The 18,207-nt window shown below is 41.4% G+C and overlaps 52 non-coding genes across 52 annotated transcripts; 16 read left to right on the top strand and 36 right to left on the bottom strand.

The window, feature by feature from the left end:
• Window positions 1–109: 109 nt before the first annotated feature.
• Window positions 110–191, bottom strand: trnas-gcu (transfer RNA serine (anticodon GCU)). Its single transcript has one exon. It is a non-coding gene; the product is annotated as a tRNA-Ser (tRNA).
• A 155-nt stretch (window positions 192–346) lies between these two features.
• trnaq-cug (transfer RNA glutamine (anticodon CUG)) lies at window positions 347–418 on the bottom strand. The gene has a single exon. It is a non-coding gene; the product is annotated as a tRNA-Gln (tRNA).
• Window positions 419–519: 101 nt separating this feature from the next.
• Window positions 520–591, top strand: trnag-ucc (transfer RNA glycine (anticodon UCC)). The gene has a single exon. It is a non-coding gene; the product is annotated as a tRNA-Gly (tRNA).
• A 324-nt stretch (window positions 592–915) lies between these two features.
• Window positions 916–997, bottom strand: trnas-gcu (transfer RNA serine (anticodon GCU)). The gene has a single exon. It is a non-coding gene; the product is annotated as a tRNA-Ser (tRNA).
• Window positions 998–1,158: 161 nt separating this feature from the next.
• On the bottom strand, window positions 1,159–1,230 carry trnaq-cug (transfer RNA glutamine (anticodon CUG)). Its single transcript has one exon. It is a non-coding gene; the product is annotated as a tRNA-Gln (tRNA).
• A 133-nt stretch (window positions 1,231–1,363) lies between these two features.
• trnag-ucc (transfer RNA glycine (anticodon UCC)) lies at window positions 1,364–1,435 on the top strand. Its single transcript has one exon. It is a non-coding gene; the product is annotated as a tRNA-Gly (tRNA).
• A 324-nt stretch (window positions 1,436–1,759) lies between these two features.
• On the bottom strand, window positions 1,760–1,841 carry trnas-gcu (transfer RNA serine (anticodon GCU)). The gene has a single exon. It is a non-coding gene; the product is annotated as a tRNA-Ser (tRNA).
• A 161-nt stretch (window positions 1,842–2,002) lies between these two features.
• Window positions 2,003–2,074, bottom strand: trnaq-cug (transfer RNA glutamine (anticodon CUG)). The gene has a single exon. It is a non-coding gene; the product is annotated as a tRNA-Gln (tRNA).
• Window positions 2,075–2,846: 772 nt separating this feature from the next.
• On the bottom strand, window positions 2,847–2,918 carry trnaq-cug (transfer RNA glutamine (anticodon CUG)). Its single transcript has one exon. It is a non-coding gene; the product is annotated as a tRNA-Gln (tRNA).
• A 529-nt stretch (window positions 2,919–3,447) lies between these two features.
• trnas-gcu (transfer RNA serine (anticodon GCU)) lies at window positions 3,448–3,529 on the bottom strand. The gene has a single exon. It is a non-coding gene; the product is annotated as a tRNA-Ser (tRNA).
• A 161-nt stretch (window positions 3,530–3,690) lies between these two features.
• trnaq-cug (transfer RNA glutamine (anticodon CUG)) lies at window positions 3,691–3,762 on the bottom strand. Its single transcript has one exon. It is a non-coding gene; the product is annotated as a tRNA-Gln (tRNA).
• A 133-nt stretch (window positions 3,763–3,895) lies between these two features.
• Window positions 3,896–3,967, top strand: trnag-ucc (transfer RNA glycine (anticodon UCC)). Its single transcript has one exon. It is a non-coding gene; the product is annotated as a tRNA-Gly (tRNA).
• A 324-nt stretch (window positions 3,968–4,291) lies between these two features.
• On the bottom strand, window positions 4,292–4,373 carry trnas-gcu (transfer RNA serine (anticodon GCU)). Its single transcript has one exon. It is a non-coding gene; the product is annotated as a tRNA-Ser (tRNA).
• A 161-nt stretch (window positions 4,374–4,534) lies between these two features.
• On the bottom strand, window positions 4,535–4,606 carry trnaq-cug (transfer RNA glutamine (anticodon CUG)). Its single transcript has one exon. It is a non-coding gene; the product is annotated as a tRNA-Gln (tRNA).
• Window positions 4,607–5,378: 772 nt separating this feature from the next.
• Window positions 5,379–5,450, bottom strand: trnaq-cug (transfer RNA glutamine (anticodon CUG)). Its single transcript has one exon. It is a non-coding gene; the product is annotated as a tRNA-Gln (tRNA).
• A 529-nt stretch (window positions 5,451–5,979) lies between these two features.
• On the bottom strand, window positions 5,980–6,061 carry trnas-gcu (transfer RNA serine (anticodon GCU)). The gene has a single exon. It is a non-coding gene; the product is annotated as a tRNA-Ser (tRNA).
• Window positions 6,062–6,222: 161 nt separating this feature from the next.
• trnaq-cug (transfer RNA glutamine (anticodon CUG)) lies at window positions 6,223–6,294 on the bottom strand. The gene has a single exon. It is a non-coding gene; the product is annotated as a tRNA-Gln (tRNA).
• Window positions 6,295–6,430: 136 nt separating this feature from the next.
• Window positions 6,431–6,502, top strand: trnag-ucc (transfer RNA glycine (anticodon UCC)). The gene has a single exon. It is a non-coding gene; the product is annotated as a tRNA-Gly (tRNA).
• Window positions 6,503–6,826: 324 nt separating this feature from the next.
• On the bottom strand, window positions 6,827–6,908 carry trnas-gcu (transfer RNA serine (anticodon GCU)). Its single transcript has one exon. It is a non-coding gene; the product is annotated as a tRNA-Ser (tRNA).
• Window positions 6,909–7,673: 765 nt separating this feature from the next.
• Window positions 7,674–7,755, bottom strand: trnas-gcu (transfer RNA serine (anticodon GCU)). Its single transcript has one exon. It is a non-coding gene; the product is annotated as a tRNA-Ser (tRNA).
• Window positions 7,756–7,916: 161 nt separating this feature from the next.
• trnaq-cug (transfer RNA glutamine (anticodon CUG)) lies at window positions 7,917–7,988 on the bottom strand. The gene has a single exon. It is a non-coding gene; the product is annotated as a tRNA-Gln (tRNA).
• A 106-nt stretch (window positions 7,989–8,094) lies between these two features.
• Window positions 8,095–8,166, top strand: trnag-ucc (transfer RNA glycine (anticodon UCC)). Its single transcript has one exon. It is a non-coding gene; the product is annotated as a tRNA-Gly (tRNA).
• Window positions 8,167–8,490: 324 nt separating this feature from the next.
• trnas-gcu (transfer RNA serine (anticodon GCU)) lies at window positions 8,491–8,572 on the bottom strand. The gene has a single exon. It is a non-coding gene; the product is annotated as a tRNA-Ser (tRNA).
• Window positions 8,573–8,733: 161 nt separating this feature from the next.
• On the bottom strand, window positions 8,734–8,805 carry trnaq-cug (transfer RNA glutamine (anticodon CUG)). Its single transcript has one exon. It is a non-coding gene; the product is annotated as a tRNA-Gln (tRNA).
• Window positions 8,806–8,941: 136 nt separating this feature from the next.
• Window positions 8,942–9,013, top strand: trnag-ucc (transfer RNA glycine (anticodon UCC)). Its single transcript has one exon. It is a non-coding gene; the product is annotated as a tRNA-Gly (tRNA).
• A 775-nt stretch (window positions 9,014–9,788) lies between these two features.
• Window positions 9,789–9,860, top strand: trnag-ucc (transfer RNA glycine (anticodon UCC)). Its single transcript has one exon. It is a non-coding gene; the product is annotated as a tRNA-Gly (tRNA).
• Window positions 9,861–10,185: 325 nt separating this feature from the next.
• trnas-gcu (transfer RNA serine (anticodon GCU)) lies at window positions 10,186–10,267 on the bottom strand. The gene has a single exon. It is a non-coding gene; the product is annotated as a tRNA-Ser (tRNA).
• Window positions 10,268–10,637: 370 nt separating this feature from the next.
• Window positions 10,638–10,709, top strand: trnag-ucc (transfer RNA glycine (anticodon UCC)). The gene has a single exon. It is a non-coding gene; the product is annotated as a tRNA-Gly (tRNA).
• Window positions 10,710–11,033: 324 nt separating this feature from the next.
• Window positions 11,034–11,115, bottom strand: trnas-gcu (transfer RNA serine (anticodon GCU)). Its single transcript has one exon. It is a non-coding gene; the product is annotated as a tRNA-Ser (tRNA).
• Window positions 11,116–11,484: 369 nt separating this feature from the next.
• On the top strand, window positions 11,485–11,556 carry trnag-ucc (transfer RNA glycine (anticodon UCC)). The gene has a single exon. It is a non-coding gene; the product is annotated as a tRNA-Gly (tRNA).
• A 324-nt stretch (window positions 11,557–11,880) lies between these two features.
• On the bottom strand, window positions 11,881–11,962 carry trnas-gcu (transfer RNA serine (anticodon GCU)). Its single transcript has one exon. It is a non-coding gene; the product is annotated as a tRNA-Ser (tRNA).
• A 161-nt stretch (window positions 11,963–12,123) lies between these two features.
• trnaq-cug (transfer RNA glutamine (anticodon CUG)) lies at window positions 12,124–12,195 on the bottom strand. Its single transcript has one exon. It is a non-coding gene; the product is annotated as a tRNA-Gln (tRNA).
• Window positions 12,196–12,329: 134 nt separating this feature from the next.
• Window positions 12,330–12,401, top strand: trnag-ucc (transfer RNA glycine (anticodon UCC)). The gene has a single exon. It is a non-coding gene; the product is annotated as a tRNA-Gly (tRNA).
• Window positions 12,402–12,725: 324 nt separating this feature from the next.
• trnas-gcu (transfer RNA serine (anticodon GCU)) lies at window positions 12,726–12,807 on the bottom strand. The gene has a single exon. It is a non-coding gene; the product is annotated as a tRNA-Ser (tRNA).
• Window positions 12,808–12,969: 162 nt separating this feature from the next.
• trnaq-cug (transfer RNA glutamine (anticodon CUG)) lies at window positions 12,970–13,041 on the bottom strand. Its single transcript has one exon. It is a non-coding gene; the product is annotated as a tRNA-Gln (tRNA).
• Window positions 13,042–13,177: 136 nt separating this feature from the next.
• trnag-ucc (transfer RNA glycine (anticodon UCC)) lies at window positions 13,178–13,249 on the top strand. The gene has a single exon. It is a non-coding gene; the product is annotated as a tRNA-Gly (tRNA).
• A 324-nt stretch (window positions 13,250–13,573) lies between these two features.
• trnas-gcu (transfer RNA serine (anticodon GCU)) lies at window positions 13,574–13,655 on the bottom strand. Its single transcript has one exon. It is a non-coding gene; the product is annotated as a tRNA-Ser (tRNA).
• A 161-nt stretch (window positions 13,656–13,816) lies between these two features.
• On the bottom strand, window positions 13,817–13,888 carry trnaq-cug (transfer RNA glutamine (anticodon CUG)). The gene has a single exon. It is a non-coding gene; the product is annotated as a tRNA-Gln (tRNA).
• Window positions 13,889–14,024: 136 nt separating this feature from the next.
• Window positions 14,025–14,096, top strand: trnag-ucc (transfer RNA glycine (anticodon UCC)). The gene has a single exon. It is a non-coding gene; the product is annotated as a tRNA-Gly (tRNA).
• A 324-nt stretch (window positions 14,097–14,420) lies between these two features.
• trnas-gcu (transfer RNA serine (anticodon GCU)) lies at window positions 14,421–14,502 on the bottom strand. The gene has a single exon. It is a non-coding gene; the product is annotated as a tRNA-Ser (tRNA).
• Window positions 14,503–14,870: 368 nt separating this feature from the next.
• On the top strand, window positions 14,871–14,942 carry trnag-ucc (transfer RNA glycine (anticodon UCC)). Its single transcript has one exon. It is a non-coding gene; the product is annotated as a tRNA-Gly (tRNA).
• A 324-nt stretch (window positions 14,943–15,266) lies between these two features.
• trnas-gcu (transfer RNA serine (anticodon GCU)) lies at window positions 15,267–15,348 on the bottom strand. The gene has a single exon. It is a non-coding gene; the product is annotated as a tRNA-Ser (tRNA).
• Window positions 15,349–15,508: 160 nt separating this feature from the next.
• trnaq-cug (transfer RNA glutamine (anticodon CUG)) lies at window positions 15,509–15,580 on the bottom strand. Its single transcript has one exon. It is a non-coding gene; the product is annotated as a tRNA-Gln (tRNA).
• A 136-nt stretch (window positions 15,581–15,716) lies between these two features.
• Window positions 15,717–15,788, top strand: trnag-ucc (transfer RNA glycine (anticodon UCC)). The gene has a single exon. It is a non-coding gene; the product is annotated as a tRNA-Gly (tRNA).
• Window positions 15,789–16,112: 324 nt separating this feature from the next.
• trnas-gcu (transfer RNA serine (anticodon GCU)) lies at window positions 16,113–16,194 on the bottom strand. Its single transcript has one exon. It is a non-coding gene; the product is annotated as a tRNA-Ser (tRNA).
• A 161-nt stretch (window positions 16,195–16,355) lies between these two features.
• trnaq-cug (transfer RNA glutamine (anticodon CUG)) lies at window positions 16,356–16,427 on the bottom strand. The gene has a single exon. It is a non-coding gene; the product is annotated as a tRNA-Gln (tRNA).
• A 136-nt stretch (window positions 16,428–16,563) lies between these two features.
• On the top strand, window positions 16,564–16,635 carry trnag-ucc (transfer RNA glycine (anticodon UCC)). The gene has a single exon. It is a non-coding gene; the product is annotated as a tRNA-Gly (tRNA).
• A 325-nt stretch (window positions 16,636–16,960) lies between these two features.
• Window positions 16,961–17,042, bottom strand: trnas-gcu (transfer RNA serine (anticodon GCU)). Its single transcript has one exon. It is a non-coding gene; the product is annotated as a tRNA-Ser (tRNA).
• A 161-nt stretch (window positions 17,043–17,203) lies between these two features.
• On the bottom strand, window positions 17,204–17,275 carry trnaq-cug (transfer RNA glutamine (anticodon CUG)). Its single transcript has one exon. It is a non-coding gene; the product is annotated as a tRNA-Gln (tRNA).
• A 136-nt stretch (window positions 17,276–17,411) lies between these two features.
• On the top strand, window positions 17,412–17,483 carry trnag-ucc (transfer RNA glycine (anticodon UCC)). The gene has a single exon. It is a non-coding gene; the product is annotated as a tRNA-Gly (tRNA).
• A 325-nt stretch (window positions 17,484–17,808) lies between these two features.
• On the bottom strand, window positions 17,809–17,890 carry trnas-gcu (transfer RNA serine (anticodon GCU)). Its single transcript has one exon. It is a non-coding gene; the product is annotated as a tRNA-Ser (tRNA).
• A 161-nt stretch (window positions 17,891–18,051) lies between these two features.
• On the bottom strand, window positions 18,052–18,123 carry trnaq-cug (transfer RNA glutamine (anticodon CUG)). Its single transcript has one exon. It is a non-coding gene; the product is annotated as a tRNA-Gln (tRNA).
• Window positions 18,124–18,207: the final 84 nt, after the last annotated feature.

The raw sequence follows: 18,207 nt of genomic DNA, 5'->3' as shown, positions 1-18,207 counted from the left end.
TAGGCTACAATTAATTGAAATGAAAGGAAAATAGTGCAAAACGTCCTTGATTCATTGTACTTTTTTCCATGAAATGGAAGACGATGTACTTATGTAAGAATGGTGCAAACGATGAGGATGGGATTCGAACCCACGCGTGCAGAGCACAATGGATTAGCAGTCCATCACCTTAACCACTCGGCCACCCCATCAGCTTATCAACCTCTAAAATACTTTTTATTTTTTCCGAAATGTGGTCGAGACTAAATATGGGCAAGAGAGATTTTTTGAAAAAGTGTTTAAAGTCTCGGAAAAATGGATGAGGGACACAGCGAAGAGCCGTCGTCTGATGCTACACTGCTCTAATAGGTTCCACCGAGACTTGAACTCGGATCGCTGGATTCAGAGTCCAGAGTGCTAACCATTACACCATGGAACCAGTTCATCATAGACTGTTTCAGTAGACTCTGCAACCGTTCTTTAAACTAAATATAAGTGAAAAGGGTTCGATGATTTCCGAGTATAATTTATGTCATTGTGGCATTGGTGGTATAGTGGTGAGCATAGCTGCCTTCCAAGCAGTTGACCCGGGTTCGATTCCCGGCCAATGCATTGGTATGCTTTTTCGAATGCCACAGGGATTCAGGACTTTAGAAATCAGTGTCTCTGTTTTCTTTTCGGTAAATATTGTGCTCCAGACTACATTTTGGCGGAACTGAAATATTTAACCGTGGTTCAGACCATAGAGAATGAACAAGACTCTTGCTTTAGCGAATGAGAACTTTCAAGATCAGTGTCTGTATTTTTTGGCAGTAAAGGTTGTGCTCTAGGCTACAATTAATTGAAATGAAAGGAAAATAGTGCAAAACGTCCTTGATTCATTGTACTTTTTTCCATGAAATGGAAGAGGATGTACTTATGTAAGAATGGTGCAAACGATGAGGATGGGATTCGAACCCACGCGTGCAGAGCACAATGGATTAGCAGTCCATCACCTTAACCACTCGGCCACCCCATCGGCTTATCAACCTCTAAAATACTTTTTTTTTTTTCCGAAATGTGGTCGAGACTAAATATGGGCAAGAGAGATTTTTTGAAAAAGTGTTTAAAGTCTCGGTGTTGGAAAAATGGATGAGGGACACAGCGTAGAGCCGTCGTCTGATGCTACACTGCTCTAATAGGTTCCACCGAGACTTGAACTCGGATCGCTGGATTCAGAGTCCAGAGTGCTAACCATTACACCATGGAACCAGTTCACCATAGACTGTTTCAGTAGACTGTGCAACCGTTCTTTAAACTAAATATAAGTGAAAATGACAAATTGAACAGTTCCACCGAGATTTGAGTTTGGGTTTGATGATTTCCTAGTATAATTTTCATTGTGGCATTGGTGGTATAGTGGTGAGCATAGCTGCCTTCCAAGCAGTTGACCCGGGTTCGATTCCCGGCCAATGCATTGGTATGCTTTTTTGAATGCCACAGGGATTCAGGACTTTAGAAATCAGTGTCTCTGTTTTCTTTTCGGTAAATATTGTGCTCCAGACTACATTTTGGCGGAACTGAAATATTCAACCGTGGTTCAGACCATAGAGAATGAACAAGACTCTTGCTTTAGCGAATGAGAACTTTCAAGATCAGTGTCTGTATTTTTTGGCAGTAAAGGTTGTGCTCTAGGCTACAATTAATTGAAATGAAAGGAAAATAGTGCAAAACGTCCTTGATTCATTGTACTTTTTTCCATGAAATGGAAGACGATGTACTTATGTAAGAATGGTGCAAACGATGAGGATGGGATTCGAACCCACGCGTGCAGAGCACAATGGATTAGCAGTCCATCACCTTAACCACTCGGCCACCCCATCGGCTTATCAACCTCTAAAATACTTTTTTTTTTTTCCGAAATGTGGTCGAGACTAAATATGGGCAAGAGAGATTTTTTGAAAAAGTGTTTAAAGTCTCGGTGTTGGAAAAATGGATGAGGGACACAGCGAAGAGCCGTCGTCTGATGCTACACTGCTCTAATAGGTTCCACCGAGACTTGAACTCGGATCGCTGGATTCAGAGTCCAGAGTGCTAACCATTACACCATGGAACCAGTTCACCATAGACTGTTTCAGTAGACTGTGCAACCGTTCTTTAAACTAAATATAAGTGAAAATGACAAATTGAACAGTTCCACCGAGATTTGAGTTTGGGTTTGATGATTTCCTAGTATAATTTTCATTGTGGCATTGGTGGTATAGTGGTGAGCATAGCTGCCTTCCAAGCAGTTGACCCGGGTTTGATTCCCGGCCAATGCATTGGTATGCTTTTTCGAATGCCACAGGGATTCAGGACTTTAGAAATCAGTGTCTCTGTTTTCTTTTCGGTAAATATTGTGCTCCAGACTACATTTTGGCGGAACTGAAATATTTAACCGTGGTTCAGACCATAGAGAATGAACAAGACTCTTGCTTTAGCGAATGAGAACTTTCAAGATCAGTGTCTGTATTTTTTGGCAGTAAAGGTTGTGCTCTAGGCTACAATTAATTGAAATGAAAGGAAAATAGTGCAAAACGTCCTTGATTCATTGTACTTTTTTCCATGAAATGGAAGACGATGTACTTATGTAAGAATGGTGCAAACGATGAGGATGGGATTCGAACGCACGCGTGCAGAGCACAATGGATTAGCAGTCCATCACCTTAACCACTCGGCCACCCCATCAGCTTATCAACCTCTAAAATACTTTTTATTTTTTCCGAAATGTGGTCGAGACTAAATATGGGCAAGGGGGATTTTTTGAAAAAGTGTTTAAAGTCTCGGTGTTGGAAAAATGGATGAGGGACACAGCGTAGAGCCGTCGTCTGATGCTACACTGCTCTAACAGGTTCCACCGAGACTTGAACTCGGATCGCTGGATTCAGAGTCCAGAGTGCTAACCATTACACCATGGAACCAGTTCATCATAGACAGTTTCAGTAGACTGTGCAACCGTTCTTTAAACTAAATATAAGTGAAAATGACAAATTGAACAGTTCCACCGAGATTTGAGTTTGGGTTTGGTGACTTCCTAGTATAAATTTCATAGTGGCATTGGTGGTATAGTGGTGAGCATAGCTGCCTTCCAAGCAGTTGACCAGGGTTCGATTCCCGGCCAATGCATTGGTATGCTTTTTCGAATGCCACAGGGATTCAGGACTTTAGAAATCAGTGTCTCTGTTTTCTTTTCGGTAAATATTGTGCTCCAGACTACATTTTGGCGGAACTGAAATATTTAACCGTGGTTCAGACCATAGAGAATGAACAAGACTCTTGCTTTAGCGAATGAGAACTTTCAAGATCAGTGTCTGTATTTTTTGGCAGTAAAGGTTGTGCTCTAGGCTACAATTAATTGAAATGAAAGGAAAATAGTGCAAAACGTCCTTGATTCATTGTACTTTTTTCCATGAAATGGAAGAGGATGTACTTATGTAAGAATGGTGCAAACGATGAGGATGGGATTCGAACCCACGCGTGCAGAGCACAATGGATTAGCAGTCCATCACCTTAACCACTCGGCCACCCCATCGGCTTATCAACCTCTAAAATACTTTTTTTTTTTTCCGAAATGTGGTCGAGACTAAATATGGGCAAGAGAGATTTTTTGAAAAAGTGTTTAAAGTCTCGGTGTTGGAAAAATGGATGAGGGACACAGCGTAGAGCCGTCGTCTGATGCTACACTGCTCTAATAGGTTCCACCGAGACTTGAACTCGGATCGCTGGATTCAGAGTCCAGAGTGCTAACCATTACACCATGGAACCAGTTCACCATAGACTGTTTCAGTAGACTGTGCAACCGTTCTTTAAACTAAATATAAGTGAAAATGACAAATTGAACAGTTCCACCGAGATTTGAGTTTGGGTTTGATGATTTCCTAGTATAATTTTCATTGTGGCATTGGTGGTATAGTGGTGAGCATAGCTGCCTTCCAAGCAGTTGACCCGGGTTCGATTCCCGGCCAATGCATTGGTATGCTTTTTTGAATGCCACAGGGATTCAGGACTTTAGAAATCAGTGTCTCTGTTTTCTTTTCGGTAAATATTGTGCTCCAGACTACATTTTGGCGGAACTGAAATATTTAACCGTGGTTCAGACCATAGAGAATGAACAAGACTCTTGCTTTAGCGAATGAGAACTTTCAAGATCAGTGTCTGTATTTTTTGGCAGTAAAGGTTGTGCTCTAGGCTACAATTAATTGAAATGAAAGGAAAATAGTGCAAAACGTCCTTGATTCATTGTACTTTTTTCCATGAAATGGAAGACGATGTACTTATGTAAGAATGGTGCAAACGATGAGGATGGGATTCGAACCCACGCGTGCAGAGCACAATGGATTAGCAGTCCATCACCTTAACCACTCGGCCACCCCATCAGCTTATCAACCTCTAAAATACTTTTTATTTTTTCCGAAATGTGGTCGAGACTAAATATGGGCAAGAGAGATTTTTTGAAAAAGTGTTTAAAGTCTCGGTGTTGGAAAAATGGATGAGGGACACAGCGAAGAGCCGTCGTCTGATGCTACACTGCTCTAATAGGTTCCACCGAGACTTGAACTCGGATCGCTGGATTCAGAGTCCAGAGTGCTAACCATTACACCATGGAACCAGTTCACCATAGACTGTTTCAGTAGACTGTGCAACCGTTCTTTAAACTAAATATAAGTGAAAATGACAAATTGAACAGTTCCACCGAGATTTGAGTTTGGGTTTGATGATTTCCTAGTATAATTTTCATTGTGGCATTGGTGGTATAGTGGTGAGCATAGCTGCCTTCCAAGCAGTTGACCCGGGTTTGATTCCCGGCCAATGCATTGGTATGCTTTTTCGAATGCCACAGGGATTCAGGACTTTAGAAATCAGTGTCTCTGTTTTCTTTTCGGTAAATATTGTGCTCCAGACTACATTTTGGCGGAACTGAAATATTTAACCGTGGTTCAGACCATAGAGAATGAACAAGACTCTTGCTTTAGCGAATGAGAACTTTCAAGATCAGTGTCTGTATTTTTTGGCAGTAAAGGTTGTGCTCTAGGCTACAATTAATTGAAATGAAAGGAAAATAGTGCAAAACGTCCTTGATTCATTGTACTTTTTTCCATGAAATGGAAGACGATGTACTTATGTAAGAATGGTGCAAACGATGAGGATGGGATTCGAACGCACGCGTGCAGAGCACAATGGATTAGCAGTCCATCACCTTAACCACTCGGCCACCCCATCAGCTTATCAACCTCTAAAATACTTTTTATTTTTTCCGAAATGTGGTCGAGACTAAATATGGGCAAGGGAGATTTTTTGAAAAAGTGTTTAAAGTCTCGGTGTTGGAAAAATGGATGAGGGACACAGCGTAGAGCCGTCGTCTGATGCTACACTGCTCTAATAGGTTCCACCGAGACTTGAACTCGGATCGCTGGATTCAGAGTCCAGAGTGCTAACCATTACACCATGGAACCAGTTCATCATAGACAGTTTCAGTAGACTGTGCAACCGTTCTTTAAACTAAATATAAGTGAAAATGACAAATTCAACAGTTCCACCGAGATTTGAGTTTGGGTTTGGTGATTTCCTAGTATAAATTTCATAGTGGCATTGGTGGTATAGTGGTGAGCATAGCTGCCTTCCAAGCAGTTGACACGGGTTCGATTCCCGGCCAATGCATTGGTATGCTTTTTCGAATGCCACAGGGATTCAGGACTTTAGAAATCAGTGTCTCTGTTTTCTTTTCGGTAAATATTGTGCTCCAGACTACATTTTGGCGGAACTGAAATATTTAACCGTGGTTCAGACCATAGAGAATGAACAAGACTCTTGCTTTAGCGAATGAGAACTTTCAAGATCAGTGTCTGTATTTTTTGGCAGTAAAGGTTGTGCTCTAGGCTACAATTAATTGAAATGAAAGGAAAATAGTGCAAAACATCCTTGATTCATTGTACTTTTTTCCATGAAATGGAAGACGATGTACTTATGTAAGAATGGAGCCAACGATGAGGATGGGATTCGAACCCACGCGTGCAGAGCACAATGGATTAGCAGTCCATCACCTTAACCACTCGGCCACCCCATCAGCTGATCAACCTCTAAAATACTTTTTATTTTTTCCGAAATGTGGTCGAGACTAAATATGGGCAAGGGAGATTTTTTGAAAAAGTGTTTAAAGTCTCGGTGTTGGAAAAATGGATGAGGGACACAGCGTAGAGCCGTCGTCTGATGCTACACTGCTCTAATAGGTTCCACCGAGACTTGAACTCGGATCGCTGGATTCAGAGTCCAGAGTGCTAACCATTACACCATGGAACCAGTTCATCATAGACTGTTTCAGTAGACTGTCCAACCGTTCTTTAAACTAAATATAAGTGAAAATGACAAATTGAACAGTTCCACCGAGATTTGAGTTTGGGTTCGATGATTTCCGAGTATAATTTATGTCATTGTGGCATTGGTGGTATAGTGGTGAGCATAGCTGCCTTCCAAGCAGTTGACCCGGGTTCGATTCCCGGCCAATGCATTGGTATACTTTTTCGAATGCCACAGGGATTCAGGACTTTAGAAATCAGTGTCTCTGTTTTCTTTTCGGTAAATATTGTGCTCCAGACTACATTTTGGCGGAACTGAAATATTTAACCGTGGTTCAGACCATAGAGAATGAACAAGACTCTTGCTTTAGCGAATGAGAACTTTCAAGATCAGTGTCTGTATTTTTTGGCAGTAAAGGTTGTGCTCTAGGCTACAATTAATTGAAATGAAAGGAAAATAGTGCAAAACGTCCTTGATTCATTGTACTTTTTTCCATGAAATGGAAGACGATGTACTTATGTAAGAATGGTGCAATCGATGAGGATGGGATTCGAACCCACGCGTGCAGAGCACAATGGATTAGCAGTCCATCACCTTAACCACTCGGCCACCCCATCAGCTTATCAACCTCTAAAATACTTTTTATTTTTTCCGAAATGTGGTCGAGACTAAATATGGGCAAGAGAGATTTTTTGAAAAAGTGTTTAAAGTCTCGGTGTTGGAAAAATGGATGAGGGACACAGCGTAGAGCCGTCGTCTGATGCTAAACTGCTCTAACAGGTTCCACGGAGACTTGAACTCGGATCGCTGGATTCAGAGTCCAGAGTGCTAACCATTACACCATGGAACCAGTTCATCATAGACTGTTTCAGTAGACTGTGCAACCGTTCTTTAAACTAAATATAAGTGAAAATGACAAATTGAACAGTTCCACCGAGATTTGAGTTTGGGTTCGATGATTTCCGAGTATAATTTTTGTCATTGTGGTATTGGTGGTATAGTGGTGAGCATAGCTGCCTTCCAAGCAGTTGACACGGGTTCGATTCCCGGCCAATGCATTGGTATGCTTTTTCGAATGCCACAGGGATTCAGGACTTTAGAAATCAGTGTCTCTGTTTTCTTTTCGGTAAATATTGTGCTCCAGACTACATTTTGGCGGAACTGAAATATTTAACCGTGGTTCAGACCATAGAGAATGAACAAGACTCTTGCTTTAGCGAATGAGAACTTTCAAGATCAGTGTCTGTATTTTTTGGCAGTAAAGGTTGTGCTCTAGGCTACAATTAATTGAAATGAAAGGAAAATAGTGCAAAACGTCCTTGATTCATTGTACTTTTTTCCATGAAATGGAAGACGATGTACTTATGTAAGAATGGTGCAATCGATGAGGATGGGATTCGAACCCACGCGTGCAGAGCACAATGGATTAGCAGTCCATCACCTTAACCACTCGGCCACCCCATCAGCTTATCAACCTCTAAAATACTTTTTATTTTTTCCCAAATGTGGTCGAGACTAAATATGGGCAAGAGCGATTTTTTGAAAAAGTGTTTAAAGTCTCGGTGTTGGAAAAATGGATGAGGGACACAGCGTAGAGCCGTCGTCTGATGCTACACTGCTCTAATAGGTTCCACCGAGACTTGAACTCGGATCGCTGGATTCAGAGTCCAGAGTGCTAACCATTACACCATGGAACCAGTTCATCATAGTCAACTAAATATAAGTGAAAATGACAAATTGAACAGTTCCACCGAGATTTGAGTTTGGGTTCGATGATTTCCGAGTATAATTTATGTCATTGTGGCATTGGTGGTATAGTGGTGAGCATAGCTGCCTTCCAAGCAGTTGACCCGGGTTCGATTCCCGGCCAATGCATTGGTATGCTTTTTCGAATGCCACAGGGATTCAGGACTTTAGAAATCAGTGTCTCTGTTTTCTTTTCGGTAAATATTGTGCTCCAGACTACATTTTGGCGGAACTGAAATATTTTACCGTGGTTCAGACCATAGAGAATGAACAAGACTCTTGCTTTAGCGAATGAGAACTTTCAAGATCAGTGTCTGTATTTTTTGGCAGTAAAGGTTGTGCTCTAGGCTACAATTAATTGAAATGAAAGGAAAATAGTGCAAAACGTCCTTGATTCATTGTACTTTTTTCCATGAAATGGAAGACGATGTACTTATGTAAGAATGGTGCAATCGATGAGGATGGGATTCGAACCCACGCGTGCAGAGCACAATGGATTAGCAGTCCATCACCTTAACCACTCGGCCACCCCATCAGCTTAGCAACCTCTAAAATACTTTTTATTTTTTCCGAAATGTGGTCGAGACTAAATATGGGCAAGAGAGATTTTTTGAAAAAGTGTTTAAAGTCTCGGTGTTGGAAAAATGGATGAGGGACACAGCGAAGAGCCGTCGTCTGATGCTACACTGCTCTAATAGGTTCCACCGAGACTTGAACTCGGATCGCTGGATTCAGAGTCCAGAGTGCTAACCATTACACCATGGAACCAGTTCATCATAGACTGTTTCAGTAGACTCTGCAACCGTTCTTTAAACTAAATATAAGTGAAAATGACAAATTGAACAGTTCCACCGAGATTTGAGTTTGGGTTCGATGATTTCCGAGTATAATTTATGTCATTGTGGCATTGGTGGTATAGTGGTGAGCATAGCTGCCTTCCAAGCAGTTGACCCGGGTTCGATTCCCGGCCAATGCATTGGTTTGCTTTTTCGAATGCCACAGGGATTCAGGACTTTAGAAATCAGTGTCTCTGTTTTCTTTTCGGTAAATATTGTGCTCCAGACTACATTTTGGCGGAACTGAAATATTTAACCGTGGTTCAGACCATAGAGAATGAACAAGACTCTTGCTTTAGCGAATGAGAACTTTCAAGATCAGTGTCTGTATTTTTTGGCAGTAAAGGTTGTGCTCTAGGCTACAATTAATTGAAATGAAAGGAAAATAGTGCAAAACATCCTTGATTCATTGTACTTTTTTCCATGAAATGGAAGACGATGTACTTATGTAAGAATGGAGCCAACGATGAGGATTGGATTCGAACCCACGCGTGCAGAGCACAATGGATTAGCAGTCCATCACCTTAACCACTCGGCCACCCCATCAGCTGATCAACCTCTAAAATACTTTTTATTTTTTCCGAAATGTGGTCGAGACTAAATATGGGCAAGAGAGATTTTTTGAAAAAGTGTTTAAAGTCTCGGTGTTGGAAAAATGGATGAGGGACACAGCGTAGAGCCGTCGTCTGATGCTAAACTGCTCTAATAGGTTCCACGGAGACTTGAACTCGGATCGCTGGATTCAGAGTCCAGAGTGCTAACCATTACACCATGGAACTAGTTCATCATAGACTGTTTCAGTAGACTGTGCAACCGTTCTTTAAACTAAATATAAGTGAAAATGACAAATTGAACAGTTCCACCGAGATTTGAGTTTGGGTTCGATGATTTCCGAGCATAATTTATGTCATTGTGGCATTGGTGGTATAGTGGTGAGCATAGCTGCCTTCCAAGCAGTTGACCCGGGTTCGATTCCCGGCCAATGCATTGGTATGCTTTTTTCGAATGCCACAGGGATTCAGGACTTTAGAAATCAGTGTCTCTGTTTTCTTTTCGGTAAATATTGTGCTCCAGACTACATTTTGGCGGAACTGAAATATTTAACCGTGGTTCAGACCATAGAGAATGAACAAGACTCTTGCTTTAGCGAATGAGAACTTTCAAGATCAGTGTCTGTATTTTTTGGCAGTAAAGGTTGTGCTCTAGGCTACAATTAATTGAAATGAAAGGAAAATAGTGCAAAACATCCTTGATTCATTGTACTTTTTTCCATGAAATGGAAGACGATGTACTTATGTAAGAATTGAGCCAACGATGAGGATGGGATTCGAACCCACGCGTGCAGAGCACAATGGATTAGCAGTCCATCACCTTAACCACTCGGCCACCCCATCAGCTGATCAACCTCTAAAATACTTTTTATTTTTTCCGAAATGTGGTCGAGACTAAATATGGGCAAGAGAGATTTTTTGAAAAAGTGTTTAAAGTCTCGGTGTTGGAAAAATGGATGAGGGACACAGCGTAGAGCCGTCGTCTGATGCTAAACTGCTCTAATAGGTTCCACGGAGACTTGAACTCGGATCGCTGGATTCAGAGTCCAGAGTGCTAACCATTACACCATGGAACCAGTTCATCATAGACTGTTTCAGTAGACTGTGCAACCGTTCTTTAAACTAAATATAAGTGAAAATGGACAAATTGAACAGTTCCACCGAGATTTGAGTTTGGGTTCGATGATTTCCGAGTATAATTTTTGTCATTGTGGCATTGGTGGTATAGTGGTGAGCATAGCTGCCTTCCAAGCAGTTGACCCGGGTTCGATTCCCGGCCAATGCATTGGTAAGCTTTTTCGAATGCCACAGGGATTCAGGACTTTAGAAATCAGTGTCTCTGTTTTCTTTTCGGTAAATATTGTGCTCCAGACTACATTTTGGCGGAACTGAAATATTTAACCGTGGTTCAGACCATAGAGAATGAACAAGACTCTTGCTTTAGCGAATGAGAACTTTCAAGATCAGTGTCTGTATTTTTTGGCAGTAAAGGTTGTGCTCTAGGCTACAATTAATTGAAATGAAAGGAAAATAGTGCAAAACATCCTTGATTCATTGTACTTTTTTCCATGAAATGGAAGACGATGTACTTATGTAAGAATTGAGCCAACGATGAGGATGGGATTCGAACCCACGCGTGCAGAGCACAATGGATTAGCAGTCCATCACCTTAACCACTCGGCCACCCCATCAGCTGATCAACCTCTAAAATACTTTTTATTTTTTCCGAAATGTGGTCGAGACTAAATATGGGCAAGAGAGATTTTTTGAAAAAGTGTTTAAAGTCTCGGTGTTGGAAAAATGGATGAGGGACACAGCGTAGAGCCGTCGTCTGATGCTAAACTGCTCTAATAGGTTCCACGGAGACTTGAACTCGGATCGCTGGATTCAGAGTCCAGAGTGCTAACCATTACACCATGGAACCAGTTCATCATAGACTGTTTCAGTAGACTGTGCAACCGTTCTTTAAACTAAATATAAGTGAAAATGGCAAATTGAACAGTTCCACCGAGATTTGAGTTTGGGTTCGATGATTTCCGAGTATAATTTTTGTCATTGTGGCATTGGTGGTATAGTGGTGAGCATAGCTGCCTTCCAAGCAGTTGACCCGGGTTCGATTCCCGGCCAATGCATTGGTAAGCTTTTTCGAATGCCACAGGGATTCAGGACTTTAGAAATCAGTGTCTCTGTTTTCTTTTCGGTAAATATTGTGCTCCAGACTACATTTTGGCGGAACTGAAATATTTAACCGTGGTTCAGACCATAGAGAATGAACAAGACTCTTGCTTTAGCGAATGAGAACTTTCAAGATCAGTGTCTGTATTTTTTGGCAGTAAAGGTTGTGCTCTAGGCTACAATTAATTGAAATGAAAGGAAAATAGTGCAAAACGTCCTTGATTCATTGTACTTTTTTCCATGAAATGGAAGACGATGTACTTATGTAAGAATGGTGCAATCGATGAGGATGGGATTCGAACCCACGCGTGCAGAGCACAATGGATTAGCAGTCCATCACCTTAACCACTCGGCCACCCCATCAGCTTATCAACCTCTAAAATACTTTTTATTTTTTCCGAAATGTGGTCGAGACTAAATATGGGCAAGAGAGATTTTTTGAAAAAGTGTTTAAAGTCTCGGTGTTGGAAAAATGGATGAGGGACACAGCGAAGAGCCGTCGTCTGATGCTACACTGCTCTAATAGGTTCCACCGAGACTTGAACTCGGATCGCTGGATTCAGAGTCCAGAGTGCTAACCATTACACCATGGAACCAGTTCATCCATAGACTGTTTCAGTAGACTGTGCAACCGTTCTTTAAACTAAATATAAGTGAAAATGACAAATTGAACAGTTCCACCGAGATTTGAGTTTGGGTTTGATGATTTCCTAGTATAATTTTCATTGTGGCATTGGTGGTATAGTGGTGAGCATAGCTGCCTTCCAAGCAGTTGACCCGGGTTCGATTCCCGGCCAATGCATTGGTATGCTTTTTCGAATGCCACAGGGATTCAGGACTTTAGAAATCAGTGTCTCTGTTTTCTTTTCGGTAAATATTGTGCTCCAGACTACATTTTGGCGGAACTGAAATATTTAACCGTGGTTCAGACCATAGAGAATGAACAAGACTCTTGCTTTAGCGAATGAGAACTTTCAAGATCAGTGTCTGTATTTTTTGGCAGTAAAGGTTGTGCTCTAGGCTACAATTAATTGAAATGAAAGGAAAATAGTGCAAAACGTCCTTGATTCATTGTACTTTTTTCCATGAAATGGAAGACGATGTACTTATGTAAGAATGGTCCAAACGATGAGGATGGGATTCGAACCCACGCGTGCAGAGCACAATGGATTAGCAGTCCATCACCTTAACCACTCGGCCACCCCATCAGCTTATCAACCTCTAAAATACTTTTTATTTTTTCCGAAATGTGGTCGAGACTAAATATGGGCAAGGAGAGATTTTTTGAAAAAGTGTTTAAAGTCTCGGTGTTGGAAAAATGGATGAGGGACACAGCGTAGAGCCGTCGTCTGATGCTACACTGCTCTAATAGGTTCCACCGAGACTTGAACTCGGATCGCTGGATTCAGAGTCCAGAGTGCTAACCATTACACCATGGAACCAGTTCATCATAGACATGTTTCAGTAGACTGTGCAACCGTTCTTTAAACTAAATATAAGTGAAAATGACAAATTGAACAGTTCCACCGAGATTTGAGTTTGGGTTTGGATGATTTCCTAGTATAATTTTCATTAGTGGCATTGGTGGTATAGTGGTGAGCATAGCTGCCTTCCAAGCAGTTGACCCGGGTTCGATTCCCGGCCAATGCATTGGTATGCTTTTTCGAATGCCACAGGGATTCAGGACTTTAGAAATCAGTGTCTCTGTTTTCTTTTCGGTAAATATTGTGCTCCAGACTACATTTTGGCGGAACTGAAATATTTAACCGTGGTTCAGACCATAGAGAATGAACAAGACTCTTGCTTTAGCGAATGAGAACTTTCAAGATCAGTGTCTGTATTTTTTGGCAGTAAAGGTTGTGCTCTAGGCTACAATTAATTGAAATGAAAGGAAAATAGTGCAAAACATCCTTGATTCATTGTACTTTTTTCCATGAAATGGAAGACGATGTACTTATGTAAGAATGGAGCCAACGATGAGGATGGGATTCGAACCCACGCGTGCAGAGCACAATGGATTAGCAGTCCATCACCTTAACCACTCGGCCACCCCATCAGCTGATCAACCTCTAAAATACTTTTTATTTTTTCCGAAATGTGGTCGAGACTAAATATGGGCAAGAGAGATTTTTTGAAAAAGTGTTTAAAGTCTCGGTGTTGGAAAAATGGATGAGGGACACAGCGTAGAGCCGTCGTCTGATGCTACACTGCTCTAATAGGTTCCACCGAGACTTGAACTCGGATCGCTGGATTCAGAGTCCAGAGTGCTAACCATTACACCATGGAACCAGTTCATCATAGACTGTTTCAGTAGACTGTGCAACCGTTCTTTAAACTAAATATAAGTGAAAATGACAAATTGAACAGTTCCACCGAGATTTGAGTTTGGGTTCGATGATTTCCGAGTATAATTTATGTCATTGTGGCATTGGTGGTATAGTGGTGAGCATAGCTGCCTTCCAAGCAGTTGACCCGGGTTCGATTCCCGGCCAATGCATTGGTATGCTTTTTCGAATGCCACAGGGATTCAGGACTTTAGAAATCAGTGTCTCTGTTTTCTTTTCGGTAAATATTGTGCTCCAGACTACATTTTGGCGGAACTGAAATATTTAACCGTGGTTCAGACCATAGAGAATGAACAAGACTCTTGCTTTAGCGAATGAGAACTTTCAAGATCAGTGTCTGTATTTTTTGGCAGTAAAGGTTGTGCTCTAGGCTACAATTAATTGAAATGAAAGGAAAATAGTGCAAAACGTCCTTGATTCATTGTACTTTTTTCCATGAAATGGAAGACGATGTACTTATGTAAGAATGGTGCAATCGATGAGGATGGGATTCGAACCCACGCGTGCAGAGCACAATGGATTAGCAGTCCATCACCTTAACCACTCGGCCACCCCATCAGCTTATCAACCTCTAAAATACTTTTTATTTTTTCCGAAATGTGGTCGAGACTAAATATGGGCAAGAGAGATTTTTTGAAAAAGTGTTTAAAGTCTCGGTGTTGGAAAAATGGATGAGGGACACAGCGTAGAGCCGTCGTCTGATGCTAAACTGCTCTAATAGGTTCCACGGAGACTTGAACTCGGATCGCTGGATTCAGAGTCCAGAGTGCTAACCATTACACCATGGAACCAGTTCATCATAGACTGTTTCAGTAGACTGTGCAACCGTTCTTTAAACTAAATATAAGTGAAAATGACAAATTGAACAGTTCCACCGAGATTTGAGTTTGGGTTCGATGATTTCCGAGTATAATTTTGTCATTGTGGCATTGGTGGTATAGTGGTGAGCATAGCTGCCTTCCAAGCAGTTGACCCGGGTTCGATTCCCGGCCAATGCATTGGTATGCTTTTTCGAATGCCACAGGGATTCAGGACTTTAGAAATCAGTGTCTCTGTTTTCTTTTCGGTAAATATTGTGCTCCAGACTACATTTTGGCGGAACTGAAATATTTAACCGTGGTTCAGACCATAGAGAATGAACAAGACTCTTGCTTTAGCGAATGAGAACTTTCAAGATCAGTGTCTGTATTTTTTGGCAGTAAAGGTTGTGCTCTAGGCTACAATTAATTGAAATGAAAGGAAAATAGTGCAAAACGTCCTTGATTCATTGTACTTTTTTCCATGAAATGGAAGACGATGTACTTATGTAAGAATGGTGCAAACGATGAGGATGGGATTCGAACCCACGCGTGCAGAGCACAATGGATTAGCAGTCCATCACCTTAACCACTCGGCCACCCCATCAGCTTATCAACCTCTAAAATACTTTTTATTTTTTCCGAAATGTGGTCGAGACTAAATATGGGCAAGAGAGATTTTTGAAAAAGTGTTTAAAGTCTCGGTGTTGGAAAAATGGATGAGGGACACAGCGTAGAGCCGTCGTCTGATGCTACACTGCTCTAATAGGTTCCACCGAGACTTGAACTCGGATCGCTGGATTCAGAGTCCAGAGTGCTAACCATTACACCATGGAACCAGTTCATCATAGACTGTTTCAGTAGACTGTGCAACCGTTCTTTAAACTAAATATAAGTGAAAATGACAAATTGAACAGTTCCACCGAGATTTGAGTTTGGGTTCGATGATTTCCGAGTATAATTTATGTCATTGTGGCATTGGTGGTATAGTGGTGAGCATAGCTGCCTTCCAAGCAGTTGACCCGGGTTCGATTCCCGGCCAATGCATTGGTATGCTTTTTCGAATGCCACAGGGATTCAGGACTTTAGAAATCAGTGTCTCTGTTTTCTTTTCGGTAAATATTGTGCTCCAGACTACATTTTGGCGGAACTGAAATATTTAACCGTGGTTCAGACCATAGAGAATGAACAAGACTCTTGCTTTAGCGAATGAGAACTTTCAAGATCAGTGTCTGTATTTTTTGGCAGTAAAGGTTGTGCTCTAGGCTACAATTAATTGAAATGAAAGGAAAATAGTGCAAAACGTCCTTGATTCATTGTACTTTTTTCCATGAAAAGGAAGACGATGTACTTACGTAAGAATGGTGCAAACGATGAGGATGGGATTCGAACCCACGCGTGCAGAGCACAATGGATTAGCAGTCCATCACCTTAACCACTCGGCCACCCCATCAGCTTATCAACGTCTAAAATACTTTTTATTTTTTCCGAAATGTGGTCGAGACTAAATATGGGCAAGAGAGAATTTTTGAAAAAGTGTTTAAAGTCTCGGTGTTGGAAAAATGGATGAGGGACACAGCGTAGAGCCGTCGTCTGATGCTACACTGCTCTAATAGGTTCCACCGAGACTTGAACTCGGATCGCTGGATTCAGAGTCCAGAGTGCTAACCATTACACCATGGAACCAGTTCATCATAGACTGTTTCAGTAGACTCTGCAACCGTTCTTTAAACTAAATATAAGTGAAAATGACAAATTGAACAGTTCCACCGAGATTTGAGTTTGGGTTCGATGATTTCCGAGTATAATTTATGTCATTGTGGCATTGGTGGTATAGTGGTGAGCATAGCTGCCTTCCAAGCAGTTGACCCGGGTTCGATTCCCGGCCAATGCATTGGTATGCTTTTTCGAATGCCACAGGGATTCAGGACTTTAGAAATCAGTGTCTCTGTTTTCTTTTCGGTAAATATTGTGCTCCAGACTACATTTTGGCGGAACTGAAATATTTAACCGTGGTTCAGACCATAGAGAATGAACAAGACTCTTGCTTTAGCGAATGAGAACTTTCAAGATCAGTGTCTGTATTTTTTGGCAGTAAAGGTTGTGCTCTAGGCTACAATTAATTGAAATGAAAGGAAAATAGTGCAAAACAGTCCTTGATTCATTGTACTTTTTTCCATGAAATGGAAGACGATGTACTTATGTAAGAATGGTGCAAACGATGAGGATGGGATTCGAACCCACGCGTGCAGAGCACAATGGATTAGCAGTCCATCACCTTAACCACTCGGCCACCCCATCAGCTTATCAACCTCTAAAATACTTTTTATTTTTTCCGAAATGTGGTCGAGACTAAATATGGGCAAGAGAGATTTTTTGAAAAAGTGTTTAAAGTCTCGGTGTTGGAAAAATGGATGAGGGACACAGCGAAGAGCCGTCGTCTGATGCTACACTGCTCTAATAGGTTCCACCGAGACTTGAACTCGGATCGCTGGATTCAGAGTCCAGAGTGCTAACCATTACACCATGGAACCAGTTCACCATAGACTGTTTCAGTAGACTGTGCAACCGTTCTTTAAACTAAATATAAGTGAAAATGACAAATTGAACAGTTCCACCGAGATTTGAGTTTGGGTTCGATGATTTCCGAGTATAATTTATGTCATTGTGGCATTGGTGGTATAGTGGTGAGCATAGCTGCCTTCCAAGCAGTTGACCCGGGTTCGATTCCCGGCCAATGCATTGGTATGCTTTTTCGAATGCCACAGGGATTCAGGACTTTAGAAATCAGTGTCTCTGTTTTCTTTTCGGTAAATATTGTGCTCCAGACTACATTTTGGCGGAACTGAAATATTTAACCGTGGTTCAGACCATAGAGAATGAACAAGACTCTTGCTTTAGCGAATGAGAACTTTCAAGATCAGTGTCTGTATTTTTTGGCAGTAAAGGTTGTGCTCTAGGCTACAATTAATTGAAATGAAAGGAAAATAGTGCAAAACGTCCTTGATTCATTGTACTTTTTTCCATGAAATGGAAGACGATGTACTTATGTAAGAATGGTAGCAAACGATGAGGATGGGATTCGAACCCACGCGTGCAGAGCACAATGGATTAGCAGTCCATCACCTTAACCACTCGGCCACCCCATCAGCTTATCAACCTCTAAAATACTTTTTATTTTTTCCGAAATGTGGTCGAGACTAAATATGGGCAAGAGAGATTTTTTGAAAAAGTGTTTAAAGTCTCGGTGTTGGAAAAATGGATGAGGGACACAGCGTAGAGCCGTCGTCTGATGCTACACTGCTCTAATAGGTTCCACCGAGACTTGAACTCGGATCGCTGGATTCAGAGTCCAGAGTGCTAACCATTACACCATGGAACCAGTTCATCATAGACTGTTTCAGTAGACTGTGCAACCGTTCTTTAAACTAAATATAAGTGAAAATGACAAATTGAACAGTTCCAC

This window comes from Gadus morhua, chromosome 8 (assembly GCF_902167405.1).
Source record: "Gadus morhua chromosome 8, gadMor3.0, whole genome shotgun sequence".
Classification (NCBI taxonomy): domain Eukaryota; kingdom Metazoa; phylum Chordata; class Actinopteri; order Gadiformes; family Gadidae; genus Gadus; species Gadus morhua.
This window is presented reverse-complemented; position numbering and strand designations above follow the sequence as displayed.